Genomic DNA, 13,308 nt, shown 5'->3' on the forward strand with positions numbered 1-13,308 from the left:
CAGACTCTGATGACTCTAAAAGTAAGTCAGTAAGGTCCCTGTCCTCAGAGTCCTCACAGTCTTGAAAGTAAGAGCCATGTAAAAAGATCGTTTTGATGGCGCAGTAAGGGTACTGCTAGATCATGTGTCATCGACCACGGGTTGCCTCCCATGCCAGTTACCCACTCTTCTCTTGACACAACCCACTTTTACTTTGTTACAAAATAAAGACACTGAGTTCCCAGACTCATTTCCTGCCAGTCAAGGCCCTGGAAAAGGTTTGGCTGGTTAAATGTAAAGGAAAATGTGTAGGAATTTTTGGAAATCATCCCAAAGGAGAAGGCGCATGTTTTTCCTGCTAAGTGGAATGCGGTCATGATGGTTGAGCACCTACAGCCATCTTGGATCTTGAAATAATCTTGAAGACACAAGCCATGAGTCTGAATCATTGATGATTATGGAACATCCAAACAGCCCTGGGAAGATCACCTGTCAACTCTGTTTTGTGAAATAGAGAAACACAATTCTACCTTATTTTTGGGTACCATGTTAAAGACAGCCGAACCAAGCCCTGATATGATGAGTTAGTCAGCCGGCAACTTATAACCTACCGCCTACCCTCAACATGTTTCCGGTACACCAGAGACGTAGTGACAAAGAATGTCACAGAAATAAACACAATAACATAAAAAGAATATAATACAGAGTTAGTTAGATACATTTCATGTAGAAATTATAACAGTGGCTCCAAGCATGGGGCAATAATATAGGAGAAGACACGAGGAAAGGTTTCACTGCGGCGTCATGACTGAGAAGAGTTTTAATTAATCAATATTTTGGAGGCTGCTTTCAGGGAGAGGAATCATCCAGGCAGGGAGGGCAGTGTATGTGAAAGCAGGGAGACACGGGATGGTAGGGCACGTCCTGGAAGGCGTCAGTGCGGGATGCAGGGTACCTGTGGTTAAGTTGTGAATTAGGGAGAGTGGTTGGAACAAGGGCAGGAGGCTACTTCATGCATGGATTCATTTTGCAGGAAGATCATATTGATGCTTGGAGAAGTTGACCTAGGAGTGAGATTTAGACTATCATTTCTATTTTCAGAATTAAATACACCTTTGGAACATGATGAAGATTGTGCTCTTTTACATGGCATGTTGAGAAGCTTCCCAATTGTTCCATAAAAGTAGCAATGACAGACATTGAGACAGTGTGTGAGGCACTGCCAAACATTTTGTATTTAGTAATTTATTTCATCCTAAAATGCACTGCTATAAGCTAGAGCCTAAGTGTTATTTTTAACCCCATTTCACAGATGAGAAGCCTGAGGCTCAGAGAGGGCAAGTAATTTGAGAGAGGATGCATGGTTAGGAAGTAGAAGAGCCAGGATTTGAGTCTCTCAAAAATTGTCAGTCTCTATGAAACAGACTCTCCCATTTAAACTCAAGTCATGAGAGGGCAAGAGCTTAAATTTGTACAGCAGTTAAGGTTTAGGAAGACCGAGGTCATATTTAATTTTTACTACCATTCTTGACTTTATTCTTTCTATCTCTTTTCTACAAAGAAGGTAGGATTCAGAGAGGTAGAACCACTTATCTAGGGTAACACTAGGAGATCGTGTTGGGGCTTGAGTCCCCAGCTTCCGAATGCAGTCTTATATCTTTGCATGCTTCCCGGTCAGCTCAACCATCCAAACTGCTAGTAAATCTATTTTATCAAGGATTATTCCCTTTTCAGAATGGCCAAAGCAATGCATTAGTGTAGTGTAGCTCCCAGGCTTGGTGTCAGAATAGGAACCTACAGGCAGTCCTGTCCACAGGAAGCAGCAGCAGATCATGACCAGAGAAACCAGTCTCTTGGGCAGTTTCCCAGGAGAAGAGGCTGGTGATTCCTCACAGCAGAAGACCTCTGGGATCTGGTGCTCATCCCACCTTTGATGGAACTAACACAGAGGGTTTTCAGCAAGACACTTTGAAGCCTATTTCCAAGGGTCAGCACTCTATTTTCCTGGTAACCCTTTGAAAATTCTTCATAAACTGGGGATTTGACCATCTGGTTATGTTAGGAGCCAGCTGTGCTTGGAAAATAACTATTGCTTACACTTCTATTTGAAAATAACTTATTTTAGAGGTTCAAGTAAAGAATTTCATCTGCATTATTAAAATCACTCTGGAAAGGGAAATTTATTAATCATTTATCAGTTGGAGGCAAATCACTTAATATTTAATACTGTTCAAAGGAAAGTGTTTAAGCATAGTACCCCCCTCCCCCATTGATTGTTAAGTTGGTTCTAAAGCAGTTCCAAAGTTTGTGACAAGTTTTCCCACTAAGCTGGAGTCTGTATGAGTCTCTGAGGATCAATAGCTTCTCATCAGAATGGTGAGTTTTGGCAGGGCATTTGGACATTCTGTAATTAACTACTCACAAGGGGCAAGGCAACCCATTCTATGGAAAGAGCAGTCAGGGTCAAGAGAGGAGAATGCAGTTGCTAGTTGCAATTGTGGGATCTCAGAGCAGAACATCGGGGTCTTATCTTTCTGTCTCCTCCTTAGCTTCTTCAAGTTTGCTGAATGGACTCTGGTGCTGCCATTTGAGCCCTAATCTCTGGTGGTTGTTGGAGAATTTATTTGTTCATTCAACAAATATTATTGAGTGCCAACTCATGTCAGAAACTGTTCTGGGCATTGAGAATGTGCGGTGCACAAGATCGGTTAGCTCTAGTCTCCTTCACCAGGGAAATGGATATGCAGTTTTAGGTTAGACAGTAGCAGGAGGGAAAAAAGACATGTGATATAATAGGGGGTGACTCGTGGCAGGAATGAGGTGGGAGCACTGGAGGTTTTCCCAGGCTGGGTTCCTCAGAAATTGCAGCTAAGGGAGAGATGCATGAGCCACCTCTTTATGATAGAGGTGGAGACTATGGGAGTCGAGTGAGTGAAAAGAGAAGCCCCAGGAGGTGCAGAAGCAGAGCCTTTGGGGGAGAAACCTGGGAGGATTCATTTATGTACATCTTTTACCCATAATTTAAGTTCAAAGAAGTCTAACTGCGTGTGCTCCCAGGTTTTGCACACACAGGGGTGCCTCTGCTGGGATCTGAAGGGGAATGCAGTGAGGTGTTGCCGAGTTGTGGTTGCATAGACCCGCCCTATGTGTGCAGGGCTGGCCACAGGAGCAGCAGCCCAGGTGAGTGCATTGAAGTCCAAGTGAGTCTGGAGGGCAGCATGAAGAATGCATGCAATTCACACCCTGTACCATCTCCATTACATTTGGCTCCCGTAATACCATATGGGGACTCCTTTTTTTTTTTTTTTTTGTGAAAACAAGAAGTCCTCACTTCTTTTCTGAAAGGAAATGAATCAATTGCCTTGTTCTTGGTTGACCACTATAACTACAATGACCTATTTCCTGCTATCACTGGACAAAGAAGCTCCAAAACGTTCCCAGGGAATCATTCCTGCAGGTCCCAGGAAAACTTGTGTCTGCCTCTGTTGTATGTATGACAGAACAAGCCTCACCCCTTGTGGAAACCAAAACTGATCACCCCTGCTAGCTTGGTAACATGTTTCTTTGCCTGTTCCATAGACACAAATGACCAGCCGATAGCCACAGATGAGTTCCACGGCACACTGTGTTTCCTTCAGGCAGAAGCATTCTTTGGGAATTAGGACTTCTAACTCCATTGAGCCTAAGGTGGGGAGATGTAGAGCTCAAATCCCTTACGTGGATTGCTGTTTTGGCCTGTGAGCACCCGCCCTGCAGGTGGTGTCCCCAATGTTCCCTCTTACAGCTTGGTGAGCTTTTATAGGTTACTGGGCAGTTCCGTCAGATCTGCTGTGTCTGGGGGCCACAGCTGGATAAGATCAGTGAATCCCAGGGTCATGTGCCCATTTTTATCCCCCCTTTACCATAAAATGTTCCCCTTGGTCTGGTGCAATACTGTATGGGGATGCCATGTTGGAATGTACATTCCCTAAGTCTTCACATGGTAGTGCTGGCTGAGACTCTGTATGTCAGGAAGCAAACCATAGCAAATGTATATAATGAATGACAAGTGTATATTGATTCCAATAAGGACAGATTGCTAAGCACATCAGGGTGGAAAGGGTCCATGAGCTGACTGGTCTGATCAAATAATGGTGCTCAGCCCCAGTCTCTGCTTTTGGCAGGTTCGGAAGTTGATAACAACAGTAATCTACCTTGGATTTGATGAGAGAGAGAACAAGCCTATGACCTTGGCCTCTGTATAACTCTATCCCTGCTACCATGCCTGCTTTTGTGAATGGGAAATCATAGGGCAGCAATGGGGTGGCCAAGGGGAAATGCTTGATGAACCATCCTGTCTACCTAGGTGTAGGAAGCCGTCCTGAGAAAGATGCTTTCTGGTGAATGCTTATGAGAGACCTTAGACTTGTGCCTGCTTCCTGCCTGTTCCCACTGTTTTATCCACTTGCCAACTTCCCCAGCCCTTCCTGTACTTGGTCTGTGAACTTGGCCTCTTCCATACCTCTCACTAACTAGCCATGACATTAACTGCTCTCCAGGACTCTGCATTTCCATAGCTCATCCCAATTCTCTCCATATCAAATAGAGAACAAAATGAACCTCTCTCAGTACCACTCTTGGTAGGATTCTCCTCCACCACTGTTCTTTTGGGCCACAACTGAGAGAGGTGATAAGGTAGCAGAGATCATCCTCTACAGACACCAACTTATTATGCCAAAACATCTGTGAATTGGGTTATAATTTTTTCCTTCTCTATCAGGTGTGCCTTGGGAATCTCCCCAAATAAGTGGAGGCTTCCTTGCAAAAGAAGTGGATGCCATGGACATCTGGACTATCTGTTAACAAAATTTACTCATTATCCCTGGACCTGGATGGAGCTTTTTCCTAATATAACATTTCTGTTAAATACTGGACTGCTACACTCACCTGACCATGTGGCTCAGTGGATTTGAAAAGACCTAATTTATGGTGGGTAGCTTTAGTTTCACGGTCCCTGGGAAGTCAGTCTCTTCTAGGTTCCCCTCATCCTCTCTTCAGTGGCATGTCAAGACAGATGCAACATCTCCTTCTCTTTTATTATAGGTCAATATTTTTTCCAGATTCCAAGGAGCCATTCCAGCAGTGCTGTAAGATCAGCTCGAGGGCTCCTAGCTCGAACTTTGAATTCCAAGTCAGGAATGATATACCCCGTGTCACTACATTCCCCCTATCCAGATTTATATTCTGACTGTTCCACCAAGGTACATGAGCCTCACATTCTCTTCCATATACGTTTCCCTCGTGGCTAACATTCCTTTGTCATTTGAGCTGCCTTCTCCAGGAGTGGGTTGTTTTGAGACTTGACTGGTCTTCATGCTGGAGGCCATGTGAGGCAGTCTATTAGTTGCCCACTCTTGCATAACAAACTGCCTCCAACGTTTGGGAACTTGAAGTAATAAAACACTGATTTTCTCATGGTTCCTTGCATCAGGGATCAAGGCAGTCTTAGCTGGGTGGCTCTGACTTAGGCTATCTCCAAGCGCAGGTTAGGTATTGGTTGGTGCTGTCCTCAAGGGACGGCTCAGCATGGGGAAGGTCCTATCCGAAGCTCACTTAGATGGTTGTTTGCAGGATTCAGCTCTTCCCTAGCTGTTGACTGAAAATCTTATTTCCTTGCTGGAAGTGTGGTGGTGCCCTTCCTCAGTGACTTGTCAAGCATACTTCACAAGACACCTCTCAACAGGGCATTTGGCCTTCCTCAGAGGGAGCCGGTGTGTGACAGAGGACAGCTCAACGTGAAAGCCATGGTCTCTTCTTAACCTTTATGTGGCTTTTGCCATATTCTATTCCTTAGATACCACCACTTGCTCTAGCCCACACACAATGAGAGGTTATTACACAAGAGTGAGAAGGCCAGAAGGCGAAGATTTGAGGCTATCTTAGAGACAACAGAAAGATGTGATTTTTTCATCCCATCCTGAGCACGTGAGCCTTAAAGCATCAGTGGTTGTAACAGTTCAGCAGTGAATGCAGACTTAATTCTTTGAGATTCAGCTTTCTTTAGCTCATATCCATGTTTATAAACTTATAATTGGTCTACTTGTGTGCACTATAGGATAAAGTCCAATATTCTGGATTTGTCCTGACACTTCCCTAAGTGCTTTCCAAAGTCACACAGTCAGTGACACAGAGGATGAAGGTTACATTATGAATTTAATGGGCCCTGGGTGCTTTTGCCTTGTTAGACCACTACTTACACACAGACATACAAACACACACAATATACATTTAAATATATATATGTGTACATTTGTACATACATAAAATTTTCATACGATGACATTGGTACAATGACAAATAAAATTCAGATTGGATTATATTTCTTTTCTTTTTCTTCTGATTGAAAAAGACACTAAAACATAAAACATTTTCATAGGCTCTTAAAAGTGTCATGAGTCCTGCTTGGGGTAGATTAGATTTATCATCCCTGCAGCAAAGGGAGTGCAGGAGAGAAGAACTTGAAGTCAGGGCTGGACTGCCTAGGTTGAATCCAGCAGCTTTTTTTTTTCTTTTTTAAGATTTTATTTATTTATGTGACAGAGAGACAGCCAGCAAGAGAGGGAACACAGCAGGGGAGTGGGAGAGGAAGAAGTAGGCTCCCAGCAGAGGAGCCCGATGTGGGACTCGATCCCAGAACGTGGGGATCACGTCCTGAGCCGAAGGCAGACGCTTAACAACTGCGCTACCCAGGCGCCCCTGAATCCAGCAGCTCTGATACTTCTGGCCCAGATACACAGAAGCGAGTTACTTGTCTGTGTTCAGCTTCTTTATCCATAATTCATGGATCATCACCTTACCTATCCCACTGCACGGTTGTAAGGCACTGAAGGGGTTGTTACTTGGGTGGAAGACAATGTAACTTTGTCAATATGTAGTTTACATCTCTTTCTGGGCACATGGAGCGACTACAATGTTCCATCCATTTAGAGGTGGGCGCGGCCACGTGACTTCATCTGGCTAGGGAAATATCAGTGGAAGTGATGGGTGTCAATTTTGAGTGAAAACCATCTAATTGTTGGTCTTAATATTCTGCCTTCCTCTTTATCTCCCACAAGGTTGAAGTAAGAAGGAGTTAACGTGGTCCCCTACCAACATAATATGGAAATGTAGCATGAGTGAAAAGTAAGCTCTGTTTCTTTGGGTTTTTTAAAAAATATTTTATTTATTTATGTATCTTAAAGAGAGAGAAAGCATGTGAGTAGGGGGAGGGGCAGAGGGAGAGAGAGAGGAACAAGCAGACTCCACACTGAGCAGAACCCAAAGCAATGCTTGATCGCATGATCCTGAGATCATGACCTAAGCCTAAACCAAGAGCCGGATGCTCAACTGACTGAGCCACCCAGGCACCCTGAAAAGTAAGCCCTGTTGTATTAAATGACTAAGATATTAAGGCTAATTGTTAGAGCAGAATGACTGATCCTATATTGTCTCATGCAATATGAAAATGTGAAGGGCTGAACCTGTCACATCAAACTCAGTAAACATTTTATATATGAGGACCCAGGAGCCTACAAGATTTGAATAACTTTCTTTGGAGCTGGATCATTTGGATTCTGTGATCTTCTACTTATGCCATGTTGGACAACTCACACCTTATCTCTATACCTCTCTTTCCTTATCTGTAATATTGGGTGAATAACACCACACATTCAACAGCATAATGTGAATCTTTAGTATGAACAAGAATATAAAACACAAAGCGTGGACAACGAACATTCCATTTTTCATTGTTTAATTAATACTCCATGGAAAACTGCATTGTAAATGCACAGTGATGTGGATATAAAGACAGAGCCTAGATTCTTAGGAACTATTTATCCTGGGGGAAGAGAGACACCAATGAAAATAGTAACGTAGCATGCCAAAGGCAATGAGAAAGGCCCAGATGAAATAATTTTTTCATTAGAAAGATATAACAAAATGCTCTAAATTTGAGTGGGATTACACTGATATAATATTTAGCCTAGAAATGGAAAGAGTAGGATGTGTTGGGTTTGCACAAATAGTTGGGGGAAGAAAGTAAGGACATTTAAGATGGAGAGAGGATCAGTTGTGAACCGGGGAAGGTTCTAGTACTTGTAGTTTTGTAGGAATTATAGAAGACAGGAGATTCAAGCAGAGAAGCAGGCTGGTGTCTGAGCATCAACGTCCTTGTGGGGAAAGGACTCCACACAGGATCTTGTTTTCCTGTGTGCCCCTCCCCTCAGGTAAGCAGGGTGTCCTGATGGGAGATCTGTGGGTTGCACTGCTCTAAAATCAAGGGAGCCTTTTGCAGACTTGACTTCTGTTCATCCTGTGGAGAGGAAGAGGAGGGGAATCAGGCTGATGTCAGAGCCCAGTCTTGCCAAGCTCAGGAGTAGTGCACATTCCCATTGCACCTTTGTGGTCTCAAGTGTCACCTGTGGCTCAGGTCCTCTGCCTCCCTCAACCTCACAATTTCCAAAGTACGTACATTAGTGTCCCTAGTCTAGCCTCTATCACTTCAGTCTTGATAGCCCATGAGGTTCATCACACAGATATCAGGTCTGATTCATTTATTCTGCAAATCCAGTTATTAGCTCAGTAAGTATTCAATATATATTTGCTGAAAGAATCCCTGTGTGAATAATTCTTGCTATATTACACTGTTTGCAGGTTTATTACATAAAGGACACTTCTGATAGTTTATGATACTGTCACTTCCTCTCTTCATAGTAATGAGTGCCTCCCTATTATCTGTTGAACTTAGTTGCAATTCCTTTCTCTGATCTGTCACACTTTTCTCATTCTGACCTCGATTACCTTTTCCCGACCCTCCCACTACAATGCTACATGAGCCTCATTCTCACTGACCCATCTTGGAGGTAATGGATGCTGCTCAAGGATTTGGGAAGAGTGTTGCAATCACAATAGTTAATACTTCTTTGGGCATTTGTAATGTATTGGATAAGAGGTTGAGAATATAGGTAACTTGCTCAGTAATCAACGTTGGTAGTAATAATTGGAGACAGGTTATAAACACCGGGGATGTGACTCCAGTTCCCAGCCTAAGCCACTACACCAAAATGGACTTCTTATTTATGTTGACAATGTTAATAAAGCTCAAAATTCATAGTGCAGGTATTTATAATATTTACATATTCTTTTTTTTAAAAAAGATTTATTTATTCATTTATTTATTTGAGAGAGAGCTAGGGAGAGAGAGAACATGAGTGAGGGGTGGGGCAGAGGGAAAGAATCTCAAGCAGACTCTCTGCTGAGCATGGAGCCTAACCCTGCGTTCCGTCTCACAACCCTGAGATGATGACCTGAGCTGAAACAAAGAGTTGGCTTATCTGAGTGAACCACTCAGGAGCCCCAATATAATACTTCCATATTCTTTTTTTAAAAAGATTATATTTATTTATTTGAGAGAGAGAAAGAGAGAGAGAGAGAGAGATTGCACAACGAGGGGGAGGGGCAGAGGGAAAAGCAGACTCCCCGCTGAGCAGGGAGCCTGATGTGGGACTGGGTCCTACGACTTCAGGATCATGACCTGAGGCAAAGGCAGACACTTAAGTGACAGAGACACCCAGGTGCGCCAATACTTGTATATTCTTGATGCACATTTAAGCCACTAAGATACAGACTTTGATTCCACTCTGTAGATACTCTCAATTGTCTGTGCTCTTGAGTCTACATTCTCATGTGGGCATTCAAAGTCATCTACGCCATGGCTGCTTTTGTACCTCCCAGTTTCACTTCCTCTGATTGCCCTCAGATGCCCTTATGCTTGAGGCAAACCAAGCAAATGTACTGTCACTGTCCCTGCTCTCTCCCTTCCCCTCCTTCATCTTCACATGACACAACTTTCTCAACACTTCAGGGCTCACCTTCACTGTTATCTCCCCTTGACAGTCCTTGAATGCCCCCCCCCAAACCTCCCCACTGCAGGTACCTTCTCAATTAATTCTTCCACACTCTCTGTTTTATTTATTCCAATACGTCAATAAATATTCTATTTTAGGCTGTAAACTATTTGAAATTAGGGACCATATAGACAAAGATCTTAAGAACTGCAAACTGCATAACAGAAGGCAAATTAAATTTAAGAGCTATGGACCCTCCCATAACGTCTTCACACTCCACTGTGGTTGTGCTCTCTGTTCACAGGAAGCTTTCCATGGGGTTGTCTATGCTTTCTCAGTTCCTACTGCTACTTCTACCTACTGAAATGTCTCCCATTCATCCTGGAATATTTTTGTCCAAATAGCAGTGACTTTTACATTCTTAGGCCCATGACCACTTTTCTTTCTGAAGTTTACTCCACCTCTTACCAACATTGGAAGCAGCTGCCCACTCCCTCCATCTTGCAATGCAATCTGGATTTGGCTTCTGAGGTGCTACATTCTCTTTTTCGTTTACTTTCAGCCAGATTAGATGTGTCCTTCGCTTGTTGCTTCCCCTGGGGCCAAATGAAATGTTGGGAGTTCCCAGGGATCAGTTCAAAATTCTCTTCTCTGCTATAGCCACACTTTTTTAAAAAGTTCATTTGGTCCAATCCATTATACCAAGCAAGGAAGACAAAGAACTACATTATTTCAAAGACACGTAAGCGCACTCCACCATTGGAGCCTTCCTAAGGCTCAATATCTGTTTCATCCTGGGAATGGTGACTTATTCAGAAAGCCATGCTCTCTTTCATTCAGGGGTTGAAGTTCCTCTTTGATGACAGACCTCGATAGATCTAACCAGATAAATAAATGGCATGTGGTACTTGTCTCTCTTAGCTACACCAACAGAACATAAATTATTTGTCCTTGTGGGTTTCTCCAAGACTGCTTCTCCCACAGATGGTTTGAGAATTCCCTCCTGAAACAGTCCATCTCCTTGAAGGAACTACACATGTAGTGCAGCCTAAAAAAAATCTGCTTCAGGCACATGGCTGGACTTTCTAAATCAGGCAAATTAAATAAAATGTTCATTGCATTTATGACATTTTCACAACTTCTAAAAGATATGTGATTCCTGTGCAGGGTTGATTACATTTGTTCTCCTTTCCAGGAATATAACTGGCAGTTTACCTAGCACTTGGGTTTATGAAGCAAATTATCATTGCAATTTTATTTTTTAATTTTTTAAATATAATGTTTATTTTGTTATATTAGTCACCACACAGTACATTGCCAGTTCTTGATGCAATGTTCTATGATTCATTACTTGCATATAACACCCAGTGCACCATGCAATACGTGCCCTCCTTAATACCCATCACCGGCCTATCCTAACCCCCAACCCCCTCCACTCTGAAGCCCTCAGATTGTTTCCCAGAGTCCACAGTCTCTCATGGTTCATTGCCCCTTCTATTTATCCCCCTTCCTTCTTCCCTTCCTTCTCCTACCAATCTTCCTATTTCTTATGTGCCATAAATGAGTGAAACCATATGATAATTGTCTTTCTCTGCTTGACTTATTTCACTTAGCATAATCTCCTCTAGTCCCGTCCATGTTGCTGCAAATGTTGTGTAATCATTCTTTCTGATGGCTGAGTAATATTCCATTGTATATATGGACCACATCTTCTTAATCCAGTCACCTGTTGAAGGGCATCTCGGTTCCTTCCACGCTTTAGCTTTTGTGGACAATGCTGCTATGAACACTGGGGTGCATATGGCCCTTCTTTTCACTACGTTTGTATCTTTGGGGTAAATGCCCAATAGTGCAATTGCTGGATCATTAGGTTAGCTCAATTTTTAACTTTTTAAGGGACCTCCACACTGTTTTCCAGAGTGGCTGTATCAACTTGCATTCCCACCAACAGTGTAAGAGGTATCCCCTTTCTCCACATCCTCTCCAACAATTGTTGTTTCTTGCCTTGTCTATTTTTGCCATACTTTTTTTTTTAATGATTTTTTATTATATTATGTTAGTCACCATACAGTACTTCTAACTGGTGTGAGGTGGTATCTCAGTGTGGTTTAGATTTGAATTTCCCTGATGGCTAATGATTTTGAACATTTTTTCATATGTCTGTTAGCCATTTGTATGTCTTCATTGGAAAAGTGTCTATTCATATCTTCTGCCCATTTATTGATTTGATTACTGTTTCACGTGTATTGAGTTTGAGAAGTTCTTTGTAGATCTTGGATACAAGTCTTTTATCTGTAGTGTCATTTGCAAATATCTTCTCCCATCCCGTGGGCTACCTCTTAGCTTTTTTGACTGTTTCCTTGGCTGTGCAGAAGCTTTTTATCTTGATGAAGTCCCACAAGTTCATTTTTTCTTTTGTTTCTCTTGCCTTTGGAGATGTGTCATGAAAAAAGTTGCTGTGGCCGATGACAAAGAGGTTGCAGCCTATGTTCTCCTCCAGGATTTTGATGGATTCCTGTCTCACATCGAGGTCTTTCATCCATTTGGAGTTTATCTTTGTGTATGGTGTGAGAGAGTGATCAAGTTTCATTCTTTTTCATATAGCTGTCCAATTTTCCCAGCAGCATTTATTGAAGAGACTGTCTTTTTTCCACTGTATGTTTTTTCCTGCTTTGTCAAAGATTAGTTGCCCAAAGAGCCGAGGGTCCATTTCTGGGTTCTCTATTCTGTTCCATTGGTCTATGTGTCTGTTTTTGTGCCAGTACCATGCTGTCTTTGTGATCACAGCTTTGTAGTACAGCTCGAAATCCGGCATTGTGATGCCCCCAGCTTTGTTTTTCCTTTTCAACAGTTCCTTGGCGATTCGGGGCCTTTTCTGGTTCCACACAAATTTAAGGGCTGCTTGTTCCAGTTCTTTGAAAAATGTCATTGGTATTTTGATCGGGATGGCATTGAAAGTGTAGAGGAGAGGTTGTGGGGATGCCCAGAGCCCAAGTTATTAACCAGGACACAGGCAGTGTGCACTGTTTTATAGGGACCTTAGGGACGTCGGCTTCCTGATTTTTCAGCCTGCCTTCTGGGTGAGGGGCCTGCCGCACTGATATTCAGGAAACACTGTTTGGGTAGAGTTGCCCTGTCTCCTGCGAGGGGGGATGGGGATGGGCATAATGTGAGCCGGTATTTCTGGGCTTTTGCTCTCAGGCGGTTTTTCCTGGTGGTTTTCTGTGTCTCTTATGAGAGTCAGAGTAGCAGTGGCCATATCCTAGCCTCTGTCTCAGAACAGAAAGATCGTAGTTCGCTCTCCACTGAGCTCTCTCGGCCACTTTAACTCTGTTACTATCGGTGCTGCTAAAAACCCTGCAGCGACCCAGGATGTGCGCCCCACAGCCTGTGTCCCAGCCCTCACTTCCAGGGCTGGCGTGTCTCTGTCCTTTGTGATTCTTTCTTTTCTTTTTTTTTTTTT

This window comes from Ursus maritimus, unplaced genomic scaffold (genome assembly GCF_017311325.1).
Source record: "Ursus maritimus isolate PB19 unplaced genomic scaffold, ASM1731132v1 scaffold_3, whole genome shotgun sequence".
NCBI lineage: Eukaryota > Metazoa > Chordata > Mammalia > Carnivora > Ursidae > Ursus > Ursus maritimus.